The sequence below is a fragment of the Hyla sarda genome, chromosome 1 (assembly GCF_029499605.1).
Source record: "Hyla sarda isolate aHylSar1 chromosome 1, aHylSar1.hap1, whole genome shotgun sequence".
Lineage (NCBI taxonomy): Eukaryota > Metazoa > Chordata > Amphibia > Anura > Hylidae > Hyla > Hyla sarda.
This window is the reverse complement of record NC_079189.1, coordinates 136,419,111-136,442,676: the sequence shown is the minus strand read 5'-3', so window position 1 is coordinate 136,442,676 and position 23,566 is coordinate 136,419,111. Positions and strand designations below refer to the sequence as shown.

At 41.6% G+C, this 23,566-nt stretch overlaps 1 protein-coding gene across 3 annotated transcripts in view; it reads left to right on the top strand.

Annotated features, from left to right (window-relative positions):
* Positions 1–23,566, top strand: part of GRIA2 (glutamate ionotropic receptor AMPA type subunit 2) — a 200,740-nt gene that overhangs the window by 3,368 nt on the left and 173,806 nt on the right. The window lies entirely within an intron of this gene.

Below are 23,566 nucleotides of genomic sequence, written 5' to 3'. Positions count from 1 at the left end.
TAAATGACAGATAAAAGATAGATAGATGATATATAAATGATAGTTACATGATAGATAAAGGATAGATAGATAAATGATGCATAAATGATAGGTAAATTATGTATAAATGATAGTTAAATGATACATAAATGAAAGTTAAATTATAGATTCATAATAAGAGGGCAAAAAGACAGATAGAAAGATACATATTGTATGCTACAGAGAATACATTGATCCTGTATATGAAGGCCACAATGATTTGTAATGGCCGTGAAATTCCACACACTGCTCTGTCTGTTCTCCATGGATCTAGTGCATTTTAACCCTTTAGGTACAGGATATTATATGTTTGTTAATCATTAGTGATGCAGTAATAGTCAGACTATGGACCTGATGGATAGACAATCGATAGGATTCAGAGGTAGCACGTGAGGTAAAATGTAGTATTTTAGAAAACCATGCAAAATGTCGCCTTCGATGTAGAGAAGAAGGTATGAATAGGGCTGTAATGCTGGCTTCACTATCTGCGGCAGGCTTCCCTGCAGCCTGACACTATGACAGGGCTGCTGATTCATGCATATACATCTCTCATCAGGTCTGTGACACCGAGGACATGGGAAGAGGCTGTGCTGTAGTCTTACTGTAGTCATGGACTCCTGTCCCTGTGCTGTAGTCTTACTGTAATCATGGACTCCTGTCCCTGTGCTGTAGTCTTACTGTAATCATGGACTCCTGTCCCTGTGCTGTAGTCTTACTGTAGTCATGGACTCCTGTCCCTGTGCTGTAGTCTTACTGTAATCATGGACTCCTGTCCCTGTGCTGTAGTCTTACTGTAGTCATGGACTCCTGTCCTTGTGCTGTAGCCTTACTGTAGTCATGGACTCCTGTCCCTGTGCTGTAGTCTTACTGTAGTCATGGACTCCTGTCCCTGTGCTGTAGTCTTACTGTAATCATGGACTCCTGTCCCTGTGCTGTAGTCTTACTGTAGTCATGGACTCCTGTCCCTGTGTTGTAGTCTTACTGTAATCATGGACTCCTGTCCCTGTGCTGTAGCCTTACTGTAGTCATGGACTCCTGTCCCTATGCTGTAGCCTGTAGTCATGGACTCCTCTCCCTGTGCTGTAGCTTTACTGTAATCATGGACTCCTGTCCCTGTGCTGTAGCCTCACTGTAGTCATGGACTCCTCTCCCTGTGCTGTAGTCTTACTGTAATCATGGACTCCTGTCCCTGTGCTGTAGCCTTATTGTAGTCATGGACTCCTGTCCCTGTGCTGTAACCTTACTGTAGTCATGGACTCCTCTCCCTGTGCTGTAGCCTTACTGTAATCATGGACTCCTGTCCCTGTGCTGTAGTTTTACTGTAGTCATGGACTCCTCTCCCTGTGCTGTAGCCTTACTGTAGTCATGGACTCCTCTCCCTGTGCTGTAGTCTTACTGTAATGATGGACTCCTGTCCCTGTGCTGTAGCCTTATTGTAGTCATGGACTCCTGTCCCTGTGCTGTAACCTTACTGTAGTCATGGACTCCTGTCCCTGTGCTGTAGTCTTACTGTAATCATGGACTCCTGTCCCTGTGCTGTAGTCTTACTGTAATGATGGACTCCTGTCCCTGTGCTGTAGCCTTATTGTAGTCATGGACTCCTGTCCCTGTGCTGTAACCTTACTGTAGTCATGGACTCCTGTCCCTGTGCTGTAGCCTTACTGTAGTCATGGACTCCTGCCCCTGTGCTGTAGCCTCACTGTAGTAATGGACTCCTCTCCCTGTGCTGTAGTCTTACTGTAGTCATGGACTCCTCTCCCTGTGCTGTAGTCTTACTGTAGTCATGGACTCCTGTCCCTGTGCTGTAGTCTTACTGTAGTTATGGACTCCTGTCCCGGTGCTGTAGTGTCAAGATCTGGACTGGTATGCAGAAGGGACACTGGTGGTGGTTCCTCTGTGTCAGTGAGGTGATGGCGTGGGCCGTACCAGGGAACAGAATCTAAGGGGTTACTGATTTTCACCAGAGCCCGCCGCAAAGTGGGATGGACTTGCAGCGGCAGGTAACCCCCAGGTCGTTCCACCCGATAGGGACTCAACCTCACTGACAGTTGAGACAGGCGCGGTATACAAGGGCAAGAGCAAGGTCGGACGTAGCAGAAGGTCTAGGCAGGCAGCAATGGTTCGTAGTCAGGGGCAACGGCAAGGGTCTAGGTACACTGGCAATGGAACACACAGAAACACTTTCTCAGGGCTCAAGGCAACAAGATCCAGCAAGGACAGGAAGGGGAAGTGGGTTTTTATATGTTTTGAAGGTGTAGGAACTGATTGGGCCAGGCACCAATTAATGGTGCACTGGCCCTTTAAATTTCAGAGAGCCGACGCGCGTGCGCCCTAGAGAGCGGGGCCACGCGCGCCGGGACAGAACAGCAGGAGGACGGAGCAGGTGAGGTGATTGGGATGCGACCCGCGGGCGGGCGCGTCTCGCTACGCGGATCACATCCCCGCCGGTGATAACAGTGCAGCGCTTCCGGTCAGCGGATCTGACCGGGGCACTGCACACAGAAGAACGCCGCAAGCACTCCGGGGAGGAGCAGGGACCCGGAGCGCTCGGCATAACATGTAGCCTTACTATAGTCATGGACTCCTGTCCCTGTGCTGTATATATGGACTCTGGGCTCGCTGATCAGAACAATATTATCCCCGTGATGGCTGATTGCATTATATAATGTACCATAGTGATTGGTGTATTAACATATGAGGTGCCCCCTGCTGCCTATGTGCGGGGTTCAGTCCAGTCGTTCCGCACCGGAAATTAAGGCTTCTCAACAGGATCATTTCTCCCGCGTGGTGTGGTTTCCGCTTGGCCCCCTGTCCATTACATTGTGCTGCAGCATCATGTCCTCTCTGCTGTGCTGCATTCACACTGTAGACACATGGCTCAGCACTGACTACAGTGTATATACGGGGCATGGAGTATGGATCAGATACAGGGTAAATATTGTCCACAAATTTCACCACTTGATGTTATACAGACGACTGATTGGTTGGGATGTCTTGGTTTACATAATATTAACATTGTGTAATCCGTGTAACAACATGACATGTCAGGTACTATGGTTTGGTCATTAATTATCATTATTACATATTTTTTGTCATCAGTCAAAATTAGTGTAGGTGAAATGATCGGCTGCCCATCTGGGGGCAACTCATGTCTATGGCCAGGGTACATTTACATGGACAAAACCCATACCCTTGTGAATTGCTGCACCATGGCTTTCTCCATGAGGATAGAGGAGCCAGCCCTGAAGCTCCCATTGATTTTAACCAGAGGTCAGAGCATAATCTCATGGAAAAAATGGGTATACCACTTCCTTTTTGCGTGGTTCTCAGTCTCATATTAATAACAATGGGAATGGCGTTTACTTAAAGGAGAAGTCTCATACCTGGAAGTTCTGAAAAATGTATCCCCTATCCGCAGGTTTCAGATCATGGGGGGGGGGTCAGACCACCAGGGCCCCCCGCGATCTCCTTTATGGAGTCCCGGCTCTCGACACTGCTGCGGCCAGTGATTGGCTGAGGTGCAATGTGATGTATTGACCGTGAACACTAGGAAGTGGAATGGACCAAGAAAAGTGATAATGGAAGCTATGGGGGATCTGAGGGAGGTAATTTTTTTGTTTAAGCAGGCAGCCTGCTTAAACAAAAACACTTTCTGCTGGAGTACTCCTTTAAGTGACATGGCATGGTTTTTAATGTGGAAATCAGCGCAGTTTCCACATCTAAGACCATGTAGATTTTGGCCGTGTTAACATACCTTAAAGAGGAATCCGCTTCTCTAAAATGTATAGCCCATTCATAAGATGGGATTCTTATCTGTTAGGCCCCTTTCCCACGACCGGTATGTTCCTGCATTCTTTCACCCGTTATTCATCCATAACAGGTCATGAAAAAATTGATGAAATAACTGAATACAACTGATGATAACATTTGACCAATTTTGACGGACATTCTGTCAAAATAACGGTCATGTGCCATCCATCATGTACTATTATAGTCCGTTATTTTCTGTCTGTTATTTTATTTCCATGTGTCTTCCTGGTTGTGATGCTGTACTGAGCATGCTCAGGAGCAATAACGGATCATAAGGGAACATAAAAATAATGGACAATAATGGATGTCATTTGTGAACGTCCGTCACCCATAGACTTCAATGTTAAAATGTTAACATCGGTTATTCAACCGTTATTTTTGACGGGACAAAAGTTTGTGCATGCACCATTATTTTCACCGTCAAAAATAACGGACACAACGGGACATAACTGATGCCAAAGGATGGTCAAAAAATCCCATTGACATGAATGGGAATTTTTGACCGCGGTTTTATGGACTTTCTGAAGGAAGTTCATGACGGAGGATAATAGTAGTGTGAATGGGGTAAAGTGACCACCATTCTTGGAGATGTGGCTACTGGAGCCTTTGTAAAATTCACAGTAGAGATGTCGAAGACACACTCTCTTTTTTTGGACTATGTGTGTTATGGGAAGAGCTGAGCAAGCAGTTTAGCGGGAATGTCTATAAATGTTTTTGATGGGAATACCCTTTTACAGAAGATCTATTGTTTAGACTGACCTATTTAGGCTAGTTTATCACTAGTTTCCAGATCATGTTTCCACATGAAAATCCATCTCTCATTGACGTTAATGGGAATTTCTACAAATCTAAAGCAATTCACTCCCAAGGATTGGGCTGTCTAAATGATATTTTTAACAAATGCTGATGAACTTGTACATGGTAAATCATCATTCTTATTGAACAGTTATGTGCCCATGTAAGGGCCAGATCACATGGGTTTTTGATGCAGAAACCAGACCAATGTAATCTAAATTTAAAGGGGTACTCCTGTGGAAAACGTATTTTTTTTTAAATCAACTGGTGCCAGAAAGTTAAACAGATTTGTAAATCACTTCTATTAAAAAATCTTAATCCTTCCAGTACTTTTTAGGCGCTGTATACTAAAGAGAAATCCAAAAAAGAAATGCATTTCCTCTGATGTCATGACCACAGTGCTCTCTGCTGACATCTCTGTCCATTTTAGGAACTGTCCAGAGCAGTAAATGATTGCTATGGGGATTTTCTCCTACTCTGGAAAGTTCCTAAAATGGACAGAGATGTCAGCAGAGAGCACTGCGGTCATGACATCAGAGGAAATGCATTTCTTTTTTGGATTTCTCTTTAGTATACAGGCCCTAAAAAGTACTGGAAGGATTAAGATTTTTTTTCAATAGAAGTGATTTACAAATCTGTTTAACTTTCTGGCACCAGTTAATTAAAAAAAATTAGTTTTCCACGGGAGTACCCCTTTAACTTTAAACTATCTCCATTAAATTCATTGGAAGATGTGAAAAATCAATGAGAGCTGTAATTAAAGCTGTATGAAAATTAGCCCCAAAATCAGAATTCTGCATTGATTTTTGATGTGGCGCTTTTATAAAGTTTGAACATACCCTAAAAGGACCCTAAAGCCATGTTCACACGACAGAATTTCAAAGCGAAATTAAGTGGAAAATGCTTGGAAATTCTGTTGCATTGATTTCAATGGGACTTCCGCTGAGGCGGAAAAACTGCCATCAAAATCCCGATTCCAGCCTCAACAGAAAGAATTAACATGTACATTCTTTCTGCGGAATCCGCTTCGGAAATGCATTGGCATCTATGGAGACACACATATCTGAGAAGTCTTTGCGCCATCATTTCTGTTTTCAGATAAACCATGGATGGGATCAACTTAATTTTACTTTTGTGATCAAATATAGTGCTGCTGCAAAATTATTTTTGTATATTTTGTATTGCCATGGCGGCATACACCCTTGTGTGTTATTGTTGTTGTGCTGGCTATTTCTATGTGTTTTTTGTAGGCAAAGTGAGGGGAAGTGGCAACCCCTGTTCAATCCATTCATCCTTTCTATCCACATTTAGGATTTTAAACTGATAGTTGATCCTGCACATATCCAGTCAGAGGCTATGGGGGAAATTTATCAAAACCTGTGTAGAGGAAGAGTGGTGCAGTTGCCCATAGCAACCAATCAGATTGCTCCTTTCATTTTTCACAGGTCTCTTTAAAAATGAAAGAAGAAATCTGATTGGTTGCCATGGGCAACTGCACCACTCTTCCTCTGCACAGTTTTTGATAAATCTCCCCCTATATGCCCAGAAGAGGTGGGTAGAATGAGTGTGTAAGGATCCCATGCAAAGTGAGGCCACCTCCGCATGGTGGATGGAGGACACGTTTTAATTAAAAAAGCGCTAAAATCCTCAATTTTACTCTTGTGATCAAATACAAAGTGCTGCCGAAACCTTCTTTTTGTGTATATATCAATATGTCTACACTGTGAATAGTCTCATTAGATGAATACTCTGTATTTAGAGTCAGAACAGATTGTCAGACTTAGCCTTACTCGCACCTGTAATAACGCTCTGCATGGGAACTGTATATTTAGCACCTTTCACATGCTAAGATCCAGATCTTGGCTACGAAAAATTGTGTTCCAACACATACTTCACATTCATCTCACTATACTGCTACTTTATGCTCACACCAACACCAACACTTTCTACATGGATGAACAACATGTTATATCGAAAAACAGTGTAATACTTTTTAAAGCTGCAGGAATAAATTGAAGTACATCCAAAAAGCTTTCTGGGTAGAGTTTAAAAAAAATGCAGTTGAGCAGAGCCGAAAGCACAGATACTGTACAGCCTTATATGCACTTCCGACAGTATCAAGAGTCTTTATGTTCATTAAAACATACCGTAGTTTTTTCTTCTCATAGATTTTATATGATAATGTGGGGAAAAATTGGTTGTGCCAAAGCACAAAGCTGCATGGAGATACTGTATAGACCGGTAGCAGGAGAACACTGATCTACATGTCTGTACTCTACACCAGTCCTAATTATTACTTGGACCAGAAAAGTCACTTGAAGCCTACTGTCATTGTGCTTGGTTTCTTTTTTATTTTATTTGAGGTACATATTGTTTTCATATGATATCACAAGACATCTGAAGATATCAAAAGAAATCTAGCTCATATCCCTTTAAGGAGTTTTCCAGAATCTTCCTTCCTTAAAGAAAAAAAAAACTTGAACCCAACTTCATTCCACCCCTCCAGTGTTCTATACTGGGCCTTCTGGAGCGATGTCACATGCATTGTCCATATGACGCTGCAGCCAGTCATCAAGGCCTCAGTGGTCACATGTTTTACATGCAGGAAAAGACCGCTGTGGCTAATACAGGACATCACCGATCGCGGTGATGCCCTGTATTAACCCTTCAGACGCAGCGATCAAAGCTGACTGCCACGTCTGAAGCGAAAGTGACACTAACCCGGCTCAGTCGGGATGTTCGGGACTGCCCTGGTGAAATTGCGGCGTCCTGAACAGCTTACAGGACACCGGGAGGGACCTTACCTGCCTCCTCTGTGTCTTCTCCGTGCCGGGATCCCCTGCATGGCTGGCGCTCTCCTTCTCCTTCATCCAATAGGAGCGGCGTGCGTAGCGACGTGATGACGGCGACGGAGAGCGTGGATCCCGGGGAAGAAGACGTCCGGAGCGTTGGGGACACCACGGGGACGCGGCGACAGCGATGGAACAACATCCAGGGCAGCGGTGACGGGTCCGGAGCGGCGGGGACACGTGAGTATTACCTCCTATACCAGTGGTCTTCAATCTGCGGACCTCCAGATGTTGCAAAACTACAACTCCCAGCATGCCCGGACAGCCAACGGCTGTCCGGGCATGATGGGAGTTATAGTTTTGCAACATCTGGAGGTCCACAGATTGAAGATCGCTGTTGGGTGCAGAATCTTTTTTTTTCTAGATTTTGCACCTTTAACCCCTTAAGGACTCAGGGTTTTTCAGTTTTTGCACTTTCGTTTTTTCCTCCTTACCTTTTAAAAATCATAACCCTTTCAATTTTCCACCTAAAAATCCATATTATGGCTTATTTTTTGCGTCGCCAATTCTAATTTGCAGTGACATTAGTCATTTTACCCAAAAATGCACGGCGAAACGGAAAAAAAAATCATTGTGCGACAAAATCGGAAAAAAACACCATTTTGTAACTTTTGGGGGCTTCCGTTTCTACGCAGTGCATATTTCAGTAAAAATTACACCTTATCATTATTCTGTAGGTCTATACGGTTAAAATGATACCCTACTTATATAGGTTTGATTTTGTCGCACTTCTGGAAAAAATCATAACTACATGCAGGAAAATGTATACGTTTAAAAATGTCATCTTCTGACCCCTATAACTTTTTTATTTTTCCACGTATAGGACGGTATGAGGACTCATTTTTAGCGCCGTAATCTGGAGTTTTTATCGATATGATTTTTGTTTTGATCGGACTTTTTGATCACTTTTTATTCATTTTTTTAATGGTATAAAAAGTGACCAAAATACGCTTTTTTGGAATTTTTTTGCGCGTACGCCATTGACCGTGCGGTTTAATTAATGATATATTTTTATAGTTCGGACATTTACGCACGTGGCGATACCACATATGTTTATTTATTTTTTTTACACTGTTTTATTTTTTTTATGGGAAAAGGGGGGTGATTCAAACTTTTATTAGGGAAGGGGTTAAATGACCTTTATTAACACTTTTTTTTAACTTTTTTTTTGCAGTGTTATAGGTCCCATAGGGACCTATAACACTGCACACACTGATCTCCTATGCTGATCACTGGCGTGTATTAACACGCCTGTGATCAGCATTATCGGCGCTTGACTGCTCCTGCCTGGATCTCAGGAACGGAGCAGTCATTCGTCGATCGGACACCGAGGAGGCAGGTAAGGGCCCTCCCGGTGTCCGATCAGCTGTTCACCGCGGCGGTCCCGAACAGCCCGACTGAGCAGCCGGGATACTTTCAGTTTCACTTTAGAAGCGGCGGTCAGCTTTGACCGCCGCTTCTAAAGGGTTAATACTGCACATCGCCGCGATCGGCGATGTGTGGTATTAGCCGCGGGTCCCGGCCGTTGATGAGCGCAGGGAACGAAGTGATATGATGCAGGATCGCGGCGCGATCCCGCTTCATATCGCGGGAGCCGGCGCAGGACGTAAATATACGTCCTGCGTCGTTAAGGGGTTAAAATTGGGTGCGTCTTATATGCCGGTGCGTCCTATAGGGCGAAAAATACAGTATACTGTTTACATGATATGATGGGGGACACCATAGTGGCAGCAGCCCTAAAATGCTGCAGATTAAATAGGTTGTTTTGTAGTATGTAGTAGATGAAAAACCCCAGGAAAGCCCTCTTAAGTGTTATAAGGTGAGGTCACAATCTACTGGATTTGTCCTTCCAGCACATCCTATAGATGTTCAATAAGATTGAAATTTGGTAAAATTTGAGGCCAAATAACCACCGAGGTTTCCCAGCAGAGCATCAAATTGCCTCCAGTAGCTTGCCTTCCTATTCATAGTGCTGGCCATCTACCTGATGTAAAAGAACATGTGGTTCAACAGGCCTGGACACCTTCTGTTGCTCCATGGTCCAGTTCCAATGCAGATGTGCCCATTGCCCAGAGTCAGCTGTGATGCACTGTGTGTTTTGAAGCCTTTGTATCATAGCCAGCATTAACTTTTCAGTAATTTGTGTTACAGTAGCTGTGGGATCAAGGCTGATGGACTAGCCTTTGCTCCCCACACACATCAGTTAGCATCGAGGGCCAGGACCCTGTCACCAGCTTCCTGGTTCTCCTTTTTAGACCACTCTAGGTAGGTACTTATCTAATGCTTTTTTTTTGTAAACTTAGCTCTGGAATCCCCCTTTTAACATAACAAAGAAGCCAGGATCACCTACCATCATCACTGTCAGCTACCATTCCAACGTTTGCTGTCCCAGCTAGCCACCTCTGCTTGCTGGTTCCTGTCATGCATTTTCCTTGTAGAAACTACCCAGCCAATCCATGGCCTTAGTGGTATATTATGTCAGTGATCGGATGAGTGGGCAGTTCTTGCAGGGATGAAAAGCCACAAGAACCAAGAGGCAGCAGAAAAGAATGGAAGTATCGAAGCTGTCAACATTTTAGCTGTGGAGGGGCCTGGCTACTTTTTTATGTTTATCGTACCCCTAGCTAAATATACCAAAAAATCTGTCCCTGGACAACTTTACTGCCTGTCATCAGTTAGAAATGAAAAGAGTTTTTACATTGTATAAATCTACCTGCCCTAAATGATTCTATTTAATCTTTATTTAGAGGTTATCAAAAAGAATGCTCTTCTAGAAAGATGCTTATCTCTCAGCTTGCAGATACAGTATCCATAAACTGCAAACTTAAAGAAGATACAAATGTTACATTGTCTAATGCAGTTGATGTGCTCATATTCATTATTATTCGGTTTTGCCAAGACAAAAGTGAAAAGTCCACTTTTTCCCAGGTTTGACCTAATTTACATAAGTATTAGTAGTGTTAGTCCAGCTTTGAACCACGGAATCTCCGTCTGGACGAAATCCGGATGGAGTTTCCGAGCGTGGACAGCGCACTGAATCAGTCGGCGCTAGGACCGTGCAGACATTGCTGTGCCCATAGATGGCAATATCTACAGAGCGGAGATCTGCCAGAACATTGAATTAGTTCATTGTTCTGGTGGAAATTTTCAAGGGGATTTTGCAGCCAGAAAGTCTGCCTCAAATACTCTGCAGTGTGCACTGTGCAGCAGAATCCCAGTGCCAGCAATGGGACTCTGCTGCACCGTCATTTTGGAGCAGAATTTCAAAATGAAATTCAGCTCTAAAAATTCTGTAGTTTGAACCTGGCCTAAAAGTCCTGTTATAATGATGGGATTTTAGCAGAGAAGAAAATCCTGCAAAATACCAGACATCAAGGGGAAAGCTCATGGACCACATTGAAAGTCAACGGGACCTATTGGGATCTGTTGGTGTCTGTTGTGACACACTCCATCCAGCACTGTTATCAGCATCTGTAATGAAGTTCCCAAACAGAGCCCCGTAATGATGATGTGAACATAGCCTTAGGGTTGAGCTAATTAAAGGTATCATAGTGTAGAAAGCTTAAAGTGGTACTCCACTGGAAAACATTTTCTTTTAAATCAACTGGTGCCAGTAAGATAAACAGATTTTTAAATTACCTCTGTTAAAAAATCTTAATCCTTCCAGTACTTATCAGCTGCTGTATGCTCCACAGGAAGTTATTTTCTTTTTGAATGTCCTTTCTGCCTGACCACAAGTGCTCTCTGCTGACACCTCTGTCTATGTCAGGAACTGTCCAGAGCAAGAGAGGTTTGCTATGGGGATTTGTTCCTACTCTAGACAGTTCCTAAAATTGACAGAGGTGTCAGCAGAGAGCACTTGTGGTCAGGCAGAAAGGAAATTCTAAAAGAAAGGAACTTCCTGTGTATTATACACTGGAATACTTCCTGTGTATTATAAGTACTGGAAGGATTTGGATTTTTTAATAGAAGTCATTTACAAATCTGTTTAACTTTCTGGCACCAGTTGATTTTAAAGAAAATGTTTTCCAATGGAGTACCCCTTTAAGGGTTCATACTCATTTGTTGCCATAGTATTTTAGAAGAGAATATTCTATGCAGATGACCAAGCTATTCATGCATCTGCTAAAAGATTATACTAGTTAGTGACAACCCCAGCACCATTGCCAGACATTGTCATCCCCACAGACAGCAATGTTTTACTCATGCCAAAAGAATGCGCAAGATCATTCTATCAGTGGTCGAATAAAAAAAAATAAATAAAAAATATTAAATTCTCTGCACATATCTTTCACGTTTCCCATCAAACCAAAATTCTGTATTTAGTATGTACCAGAGGAATTATTTCGAGCTCCTGGGCCCTAATGCAAAAACTGTAAAAGCACCCCAAACCGGTGTATAATATCGCTGTTACCGCTGCACACTTTAGACCTATGCTTATGTGCTAAAGCGATGTATTTTCTTTAAATAAAATGCAAAGGGAATCCTACAAATCTTTACTGTGTGTGTATTTGTTAAGATCTTACCGCTGTACTTTGGCTGTGTGAAGCTGGCCTTATGCATGCAAACTAGTTGTGTTAGTGCAGCGCAAGAGTGAGGCAAGAGCCTAGTATATCCAATCCTGTCATTCACATATTCACATTTTTACCCAGCACTGGGAATATGAAAGCATAAACTGTATCTGCCACAGGCTACTGTTCTACTTTTTGCCTGCACTAGTTTTAATACATGAGACAGTTGAAAACCCAATGTGGAATTTTCTTCATTTAGGATTATTCACTGCAGTTCACCTACACTTCTTTTTCTCCTAGGACCCTGATAAGAATAAATATGCATAAAGCAAGTTTATTACATATGCAGATGTATTCTATTAAGCATTAACAAACCCTTTATGCTTTGTGTTTAACATTTACCATACTGCATTGGCATAAATAATAATGTTACAACCCATAACAATGCTTTACTTATGAAAATGATCTACAATTATGAGCGTGTGCAGTTTAAGCATTTTCATATTTAATATTATCATGTGTATGTCTAAATTTAGTGAACTAGCTTTACCTAGCATCCTCCTATGAATAAATAATCAATTCTGTCAGCCTAAAGCAATTAGACTGGGTTCACACGTGTGTTTGATACAATTTTATTTATTTTTTTCCATTTTTGTTTAGAACTGTGGCAAACTTAATGCTATCAAAAAATAAAATTTAAAATGATATGTTTGAACAAAAGTTTAAAGGGGTTGTCTGACATTTTTTTTTTAATGGGCCAGGCAGAGTAAAAAAAAAGAGAGTATTCATCTGTTCAATCCCATGTTACTGTCCTAGAGATTCTCCCCTGGTCCCCACTGCTCACAGCTTCCTAGTCCATGTCTTGATATACAGGAAAAGCCCAAACAGGAAGGGGTGAGCACCGGATCAGTAGCAGCAAAGGATTAGTTAGGTGAGTTTTCCTTTTATTTTATTTTTTATAAAAACCCAGACTTAAACCTAACATATTTATCGGCATATTTTTTAGGCTAAACTTTTTAGCCTAAAGTCTATCTGCGTGTTATACGCCGATAAGCCGCTGCAGTTCAATGGTTTAAAGCGGGCGCTTTAAATAAATGAACTACAGCAGCTTTTTCAGTTGCAGAGACCTGCCGTTGCTGCCGGCTTCTCTGCCTGTCCTGGGGTCTAGAGCCCTGCTGCCGCTTCTCTCCCCCTGTTATCGGCGCCGCTGCCCCTTCTCTCCCCCTGGCCGGTGCCGATAGTCAGGGGGAGAGAAGCGGCGCCGGCAATGGGGCAGCGGTGCCGATAGACAGGGGGAGAGAAGGGGCAGCGGCACCCATTGCTGGCACCGCTGCCCCGTTGCATAATTACCTGTTGCCGGGGTCCGGTCCGCGCTGCTTCTGGTCTCCGGTGTTGCGTCCCCTGTGTCGTTGCTATGCGCTGCTAGACGCAATGACAAGTGACGTCACTCGTCATTGCGCCGCGCCGTGCAGCGCATGGCAACGACGCAGGGGACGCCACACCGGAGACCAGAAGCAGCGCGGACCGGACCCCGGCAACAGGTAATTATACAACCGGGGATGGGGGAGGCAACGGGGCAGCAGCGCCGGCAATGGGTGCTGCTGCCCCTTTTCTCCCCCTGTCTATCGGCGACGCTGCCCCATTGCCAGGGGCAGAGAAGGGGCAGTGGCGCCGATAGCAGGGGGAGAGAAACGGCAGCAGGGCTCTAGACCCCAGGAAAGGCAGGGGGAGAGAAGCGGGCAGCGATGGCCTCTCTCCCCCTGCCTTTCCTTGGGGCTTCTGCGGGGTCAGAAACAGTGTATCAGGGTATACACATGCACACACACACACCCTCATTTTACCAAGGATATTTGGGTAAAAAACTTTTTTTACCCAAATATCCTTGGTAAAATGAGGGTGCATGTTGTTGGCCAGTGCGTGGAATACCCCGATAAATACGGTATTTATATTAAATGCCTAAACATTGGTCCAACGCATTTAATAGGTTGATTTGTAACTAAACTATGGTGCAAAATTTAAAGTGTACCTGTCATTACGAAAAAAATTTGAAGTGTTTTATTGTTGGGGGTCTAAGTGTCCAGACCCTAATTTATCACTGAACCAAAGGGGATAAAAGCATATGGTCACACACATCTCTCCCCGCTCTGTGTTAATAGGAGATCGTCTCAGTCATGTGACACAAAGTCAGGAGAGAACACGCTAAGCTCACAGTTCTCCCAGCTCTAGTGGCCAATCTGTGTATGACACGCATACCCTGACCAATCAAAACTTTTAATATGTATTAATATGTATGTTTTAAAAGTTTTTTTAGTATGACAGTACTGTTTCAAAAGGAAATGACTGTATAGCAGCACATGGAGTGCTGTATGGGACGTCAAACATACATCATAGAAGAAGCATTGCATGATATTTTCTAGCAAGCTCTGTGGAGAAAAAAACATTGTGTCTTAATATAAAATTAGGGATACAGGGTGGTGCAATATCAGTCCTTTTTTGTGGGGGACTTTGGGTATCATGTTACATATCTATACAAAAAAGACTTGGGCCTTAATTTAGGTATTCTGAACGTCTTACTCAAATAATTCAGAAATAGAGATTTCTGTTGCAAATAGAGTTTGTATAAATAATGCTCAATCATCATTGAAATATTAAAATGGTTATTTATGTCTCAGCTGTTTATGGCATATCCACAGGATATGATATTATTGTCTGATAGAGGCAGGTCCTGCATCTGGTACCCACACCTCTAGAAATGGATCCACCTGGCCCCATCCAGCTTGATTGTGTCATCTAGAGTTATGGAAACAATAGAGCATTTGGTCTTTGCTGTCTATGTAACTAACCTTAAAGGGGTTGACCCACAAGGCAAAGTTGCATTTAGGTAAAGGAGGACAAACGTGCTGTTTTTATGAAAAATGTCATATGTCCCTGTACTGTTTGTTCTTCTCCTACATGGATATGATCACTGTTTTTTTCTATGAACGGTGACCCTGCTCTTACCAGGTAACAGTACATATACTTTCCCACAATCCCCCTTGCTTACATGTGCAGTGGAGACAAACTGTCAATACCTTCAGGAGACAGCAGTTGAACTGAGCATGTGTGACCCATTTTAGTGGGTCCTCAGTGGGTTGTAACCAAGGGCAACAGTAATCAAAACAAAGCAGGCTCATGGGGGGATAGTAAGCTTATATCTTTCAAACAGAACATTTCCGGTAATGTTTTTACATTTGAAATATGTTAAATTACACATAATGCATTAGTTTAGACCTATTTATCTTACTGGGACAACCCCTTTAATGAGCCAGCCAGCTGTGGCCCCTGTCTTTGAGACATATACGGCATATCATTTGGAGCTTGGAATACCCCCTTTAAGACTGTTTTTTCATATTCCAGTTATAAACTTTAGATCACCAGATTTATGAAGAGGCATCATTTACATTGCTTTTAGCACAATCTTTTTGGTTGATATTCAATAAATTTGTCTGTTGCTGACCACACACCCTCCCACTAAACTCTTCTACTTTTTAAAAGTAATCATAAAAATTAAAAGTCAGAAATTAAAGGTGAATAGGGCTAGGTGAAACTAGAAGTTTCTGGAAGCTACATATATTCCCTGTTCAATTAAAGGGTATTCCCATTTGGGACATTCATGGCATATCAACAGGTCACAGTTCTATCCTGTTTACGCGATTCACATTAAATTCATTGAAAAGTAGGCAAACTGCATAAAATAGCCATTTTTTGCCTTCCAAAGACCACAGGCCTGGACTGGGGAGACCTAGATGTAGAGAGATATGTGGATCTCTGATCTGGGATCCAGGTCTATAAGAGATTTATAGCATAGCCTATTGATATGCCATAAATATCCCAATATGAATATGCCTTTAAAGCTTGGTTCACACATGGGGGGATTTATCAAAGCAACAAGAGAGACACCAGATGGAAGTCTATAATGAAATGTGAGAATGTTTGGCATTTTGGTTTGGGATGTTTTAGTAGTATTCTTGTGGACAGTGTTGTTTTTATAAATACCAAACATGCTTTAAATATGCCATTTTTGTAATTATTATTTTTTCAAAGTGTTTTAATATAAAACAAAAAGAAACTCTGTGAAGGAGGCCCAAAGGGTAAAGATTTAACATTAAAATTAAAGTAAAACCCAAGATTAGACTAATTTTAATATGAAATGTACAATTACTGTAATAAGCATTTCCCCTTTCCTGATTTCTTATTATTTGCTCATTTATCACACTTAGGCTATGTTCACATGTCAGAATTTCTGTGTCGGATTCCGCATTGGAATTCGGCATGTAGATTCCGCATTGGAATCCAGCATGGAGATTCCACTGCAGCAGAGTCCCATTTAGTTCAACGGGATTCTGCTGCGTTGTGCACTTGGCAGAATTTCTGTGCCAGATGTTTCCGGCACAGAAATTCCATTTTCCGTGTCCGCACTAAGAATGAACACGTTCATTCTTTGTGCTGACTCCGCACAGAATGCATAGATGTCTATGAGACAGCGCATTCCCGTGCGGTCCTGGTGGTTGCACATTATGCCGGCGCCCTACAGTGTCCGGAATGTCCACACAGGGATTCTCCGTGCGGTCATTCCATCGTTTAAACATAGCCTTAAATGTTTCAGATCATTAAACAAATTTTAATATTACACAAAGATAACCCAAGTAAACACAAAATACAGTTTTCAAGTGGTAAGTTTTTGGATCGCTGTCCTGCTGTAGAACCCAAATGCGCTTCAGCTTGAGGTGACAAACTGATGGCCAGACATTGTCCTTCAGGTTTTTTAGTAGAGAGTAGAATACATGGTTCCATCAATAACAGCAGGTTGTCCAGGTCCTGCAGCAGAAAAGCAGCCCCAGACCATCACATTCTAACTAACATATTGGCTGTTGGTTGATATGATGATTACTTTTATGCCAGTTGTAACGGGACACAAACCTTACAAAAAGATCTGGTAAATGTACAGAATATTTTCCCCGAAGTCTTAGAGATCATCAAGATGTTTTTTTTGGCAAAAGTGAGACAAACTTTTATGTTCTTTATGGTCAACAGAGGTTTTCGTCTTGGCACTCTGTCATGGATGTTACTTTTGCTCAGTACCTTTCTTATGGTGGAGTTATGGACACTGACTTTAACTCAAGCAAGTGAGGCCTGTAGCTCTTTAGATGTTTTTGCGGGTAATTGTTGCACTCTTGGGGTAAATTTGGTAGGCCGGCCACACCTGGAATTTTTCTCCATTTGGGGATAATAACTAGTGTAGAGCGGCATAGGCCATATTCGAATTCGCGATATTTCGGGAATATATGGACAAATATTCATCATATAGTCGCCAAATTCGCATATACGTAATATTTCCGTTTTATTTTCACATATGTGAAAATTAGCATATGAGAAAATTTGCATATGCTAATTTTCACATATGCGAAAATTCACACGCCAGTCTCACACAGTAGTATTAGAGCCTTCTTTACACCACACAAGCTGGAAGCAGAGAGGGATGATCACTGTGATGTATACTGTGAAAAAAAAAAAAAAACAATATTCGTAATTGCAAATATATAGTGCTATATTCGATATATGCGATATTCGCGAGCAACACTAATAATAACTCTCACCATGGTTTGCTGGAGTCTCATAGCTTTATAAATGACTGTTCAAGCCTGATAACGTTATTTTGTTTCTCATCTGTTCCTGAATTTCTTTGGATCGCAGCATGTTGTCTTGCTGTTTGGACATCCTTTGGCCTACTTCACTTAGCCAGACAGGTTCTATTTAACTGACCAGTTATCAGGCCTGGGTGTGGCTAGTGAAATGGAACTCATTTTTCCAAACTGTGAATAACCATAGTAAATTCATGATTTAACAGGGGAGGACTACTTTTTTACATTGGGACATGAAGGTTCAAAACGTTTTTTTTTTCCTATATTTAAAGGGATTTTTTTTTTAAATCAACTGGTGCCAGAAAGTTAAACAGATTTGTAAATAACTTCTATTTAAAAATCTTAATCCTTCCAGTACTTAACAGCTGCTGTATGCTTCATTTCTTTTTTAATGTCTTTCTTGTCTGACCACAATGCTCTCTGCTGACACCTCTGTCCATGTCAGGAACTGTCCAAAGCAGGATAGGTTTGCTATGGGGATTTTCTCCTGCTCTGTACAGTTCCTGACACAGACAGAAGTGTCAGCAGAGAGCACTGTGGTCAGACTGAAAATAAATTCAAAACTAAAAGAACCTCCTGTGGAGCATACAGCAGCTGATTAGTTCTGGAAGGATTACAATTTTAAAAAGAAGCAATTTACAAATCTGTTTTACCTTCTGGCACCAGTTGATTTAAAAAAAAAATCATTTCCACTGGAGTATCCCTTTAATGAAATGATCACTTGAAAACTGCATTTTATGTTGACGTGGGGTATCTTTTTGTAATAATAAAATTAGTTTGATGATCTGAAACATTTAGGTTTGACAAATGTGCAAAAAAAAAATCAGGAAAGGGGCAAATGCCCCGTATATGTTAATTGTATAGCTATACTTCTTCAGAACCTTAGATTTCTATTTATAAGAATATACATGCTTTAGTATACATTGACACTAGTATTTTTAGGATATGTATTGACAAAACACACAAGGGAGATTTATCAAAATTGTCTTATAACAAGATTCTCTCTGTTGCCCATAGCAACCAATTAGAGCCTGGCTTTCATTTTTCATATTGCTCTGGTAAAATAAAAGTTGAGCCCTGATTGGTTGCCATGGGCGACAAGGAGAATCATACTATAGGACAGCTTGTTAAATCTCCCCCATACTGCATAAAATGCTCATGTGACTGTATACACATATGGTAAGATGGGGTGGACATTTTTTTGTAGTTGATAGGGTTACATAAGTGGGTTGAGAATTGCTTCTTTATTGGCTTGTTATTGTGTTCCATCCTGTAATGTGTCCAAATAAAAAAAGGAAGAGTACATTTTGTCCATCAGGGTGCATACATGAGGGTGCTCCCCTGGGATTAGTGTGGCATATATAGAAAGGGATACAACACTCTTTTAGTTGTTGTTTGCTGAGGTTGCAAAGTAATTTGACACATTCTTCAAAGTGCCAAAGATCAATTACCTTCTATGCTGGTTTCCCTTCTGCACCATTTTAGTAAATGTTCTTTCAAGGAAAGATAAGTGTAAAAACAATTAAAAACAAAGTCCCTTTAGGACAGTGATTCTCAACCCCCAGGGGTACTTAGCAGTTCTCTAGGGGGTACTTGAAAAAAAATCAGTAATGGCAGCCACTGGTTACTGGTCTAGACCAATTTGAAAAAAATGGTAGGCTGACGTCACTGCACCGAGGAGCAGAGCAGGAGGACATCAAAGGAGAAGCGCGGGCACTGGGCTGCTGTGGGCAGTAACTACCATCAGCTTTGTTTCTCCACTGCCCCGGCAGACTGGGGACCTACTGCTATGAGCCATAGCAATAGGACCCCATACCAGAGGAGCACGAAAGCGGGACAGTGTGGTGGCCTACAACTATATATGGGGCAGTTTGGGGGCCTACAGCTATATTTGGGGGCACAGAGGGGGCCTAACAACTTTATGGGGATGCAAAGCAGGAACTATTACTGTGTGTGACAAAAAACATGGGGAGTTTGTAAATAGGTGGGTATTGTACTGCAGAAAGGAGTCTAAAATGTTTGTTTGGCTGGTTCTGTGGAGATGTCTTGTATGGGAGAAATCTTAATGGTGGTCTAGAGAAGACGTCACCTGTAAATTGGGGGACTGGGGAGATAGGGAGAGGGGCCTGTTATAGAGGAAAGTAAAGCATATGAATTATAATATAATCATTACAAAATGTCTCTAATATGGGGTACAATTTTTTTTAGGAATGGGCTATCAAGGGGTACTCAGGCAAAAGAGGTTGAGAACCCCTAAGAGGACACTTAGAACCACCTTAGTTGGTAAAATACAGACATCTGCAAGTGCTCACCAATATTGCTTAGTTGTTCTACGTTGTAGATTCATGTTGAAGATAAGTGTGCTAAAAAAATAAGAATATGTTTTATAAGTTAGATTCTTTAAAGTAGCCCCTTTATGACACCTTGGCACACTCTTGGCATTCCCAAAATAAGCGTCATAAGGTAGTTACCTAGAATGGTTTTCCATTGAAAGAGTTCCCAGAGGTGAGCACTTGATGGCTGCTTTTCCTTCACTCTGCGGTACAACTTATCCCAAACCTTATGGGCGAGACTTCATCACTTTCCTTTTTGGTGAAAAATCCCTTGGAGCTTTGTTTGGGATTTTGTCCTGTTGGAAAACTAATGATGGGCCCACAAAGCGCAAACCAGATGAGATGGCACGGTGCTGAGAGTTCTGTGGTAGTCATGCTGGTAAAGTGTGTCTTGAATACTGAATAACTCATCAACAGTGTTACTAGAAAAGCACCCCACTCTATCACACCTCATCCTCTATGTTTAACAGTGGGAACAGTCAAACCCATCTGCTTACCTATCCTGTGTCTCACAAAGACATGGTGGTTGGACCAAAATTTAAAAATTTTTACTCGACTTAAAGGGGTACTCCGCTGCTCAGCATTTGGAACAACTGTTCTGAACTCTGGAGCTGGCGCCGGGAGCTTGTGATGTCATAGCCCCGCCCCTCATGACATCACGTCCCGTCAATGCAATTCTATGGGAGGGGGTGTGACAGCTGTTTGTTCTAAACGTCAAGTAGGGGAGTAACCCTTTAAGTATAGATTTCCACTGGTCTAATGTCTATTTCTATTCCTAGGGTTTTATAATTATGTTTAAAGGAAAATACCTTTAGGCCTGCTTCACACTACAGAATTTCCAAGCGGAATACTGTTTTCAAATTCTGCTCAGAAATTTCAGTGCAGCAGAGTCCCATTGCTGACAATGGAACTCCGCTGCACAGTGCACACCTGGAGTTTTCGTGGTGGACTTTCCACCCAGAAAATCCCCTTGAAAAATTCCGCCAGAACATTGAACTTGTTCAGTGTTCTGGCAGATCTCCGCTATGCATTCAAAGCCGTCTATGGGGACGGCAAATTCTGCATGGTCCTAGCCCAACTAATTCAGTCAGTGCTGGTCGACGCTGCCCACAGTCAGAGATTCTTTAGCATGAAGCTGGCATTAAAGGGGTACTCCGGTGGAAAACTTTTAGTTTTTTAAATCAACTGATGCCAGAAAGTTAAACAGATTTGTAAATGACTTCTATTAAAAAATCTTAATCCTTCCAGAATTTATTAGCGGCTGTATACTGCAGAGGAAATTCTTTTTCTTTTTGGATTTCTTTCCTGTCACAACCACAGTGCTCTCTGCTGACACCTCTGTCCATTTTAGGAACTGTCCAGAACAGCAGATGTTTGCTATGGGGATTTTCTCCTGCTCTGGACAGTTCCTGACGTGGACAGAGGTGTCAGCAGAGAGCACTGTGGTCGTGACAGAGAAGAAATCCAAAAATAAAAGAATTCCCTCTGTAGTATACAGCCGCTAATAAGTAATGGAAGGATTAAGATTTTTTAATATAAGTAATTTACAGATCTGTTTAATTTTCTGGCATCAGTTGATTTAAAAAAAAAAAAAAAAAGTACCCCTTTATGTTCTTTTCATTTCCCAGATTGGTTGACCCTTGGGTTTAAAGTAATGTTTTTGTCATAATGTGGATTACAATAGTGGATTAATATGGTAGCTGAATATTTAGAAAATAAAAAGAAATGATATGTTATAAAAAGATGTGCCCAAACTTTTGATAGAGAAATAGATAGATAGGTCAGATAGTATTAAAATGCAGATGCATACTGTTGAAAATAGTAAAATATTAGTACCCCCATGGTGGTGTTTTAAGTTACAGCATAGTATACATGGCGAGTTTTGCCAAAACTTCATATAAAACAAAACCACGTTGTTTTATGGATTTCCATTTTTTATGCAGCTGTTGTAATGGTTTTCTATGCTGTTGAGTGCTTTTTTATGCTTTTATAAAATGTGTGAAGAATGCCTAATGAAATGTTAATGGTGAAGCAAGTTAGATCAGTGGCCTCCCTTAACATTGAGAAAAAATGTCAAAACCATGTGAAGCATGATAAATGTATCTATGTTTGTCTGGCAAAAACATGGAACATTCATACTGTGCCAAAAAACTCACACTGAATAAAAAAACAGCAGTTAATATTTGTGGTAGTTTTTAAAGGGGTTGTCCCGCAAAATAGATTTTTTAAAATCATACCCTGACTTCACTTCCTGTTTCTGTGGGTCTATACGTCTCATTGCCGCTCTGCTTATCACTGGCTGAGGTGGGGCACACTGCTAAGGCCACTGATTGGCAATGTTTCGCGCTGACCCTATGTCTGGTGAACTTTACTTCCTGGTGCTGAGGACCTATACGTCACATTGCTGCTTAGCCAGTCACTGGCCGCAGCCTTGACCAGGAGCAGCAAAAGCAGAGGCTGTGGGGACTGAGAGAGATAAGTAGCCTGGGCATGTTTAAAAAAAAAAAAAAAAATCCCAGATAACTTATTTATTGCAAAATAATTGATACCGAAGGAGATCCCATTTTTGAGGGGCTATCTACACTGTACAATGAGTGGAGTGAGATTGTGCAAACATTTTGTAAGCCACAAAACTTACATTTTGTAAGCCACAAATAATGCATCTAAAAACTCATGACGCTTAAATGATGCCCCCCTTTTCACAAGTCACAACCCTTTTTATTGATGCCACACACTTTTGTTGGACAAGTCTCAAAATAAATGGGATTCAAGAATTCTGGTACATTTGCATCACTAACCTTGTCTCACCTGGTGGTAGCGCATGTTTAGCCAAGTCTAAAATGCACTACATATCAAATGCTTAATTATTGCTCTGATTATGATGTTTTTTTGTGGTGCACATTTTTGTGGTGCATTTAATGTTTTTTATTTTTTATTTTTTTGCTGTAGCCAGATGTGACATTAAAGTCTACTTCATACAATGCGTTTGGTTTGTGGCTTTTTGTTTGTTGCTCCCCCCTAGTTGTCACTTTTGGGTAACACAAAAGAAAGAAATAGTTCTAACTAAGAAATACCTAAATAGATGTTTGAAAAAAAAATAGATTCTGGTAACAGCAGTATAATGCAAAATAGTGTTTAGGTTATTAATTCTACAGTACGGGACTATTCTGGGAACTACAAAGTGTGCTGAACATATATCACTCTCAGCCCATTACGTTGAGAAATTATAGGTATCATACTACAGATCAAAAAATGTGATTTTTATTGGTTGAATTGCCCTTTAATCTTTATCTGTTACTCACATCTACAGTCCTGTGGGTAACTTGCATCATAGCTGAGCCCATAATTGTATACACATCTTATTCTTCTAAGACACATAAACAACTGACTTTCCCAATAATATTTCTCATGATAGTCACTGAAAACACAGACTTATCATGCATGCTATTAAAGGGGATGTCACGCAAAATAAACAACCTGTGTCAATACGGACCTTCAACCTGCTGTCTTAAGGACCCATGTAGCATTTTTTATTTGCAATGCTTTTAAAAAGTTGTGAAACCGTTTCA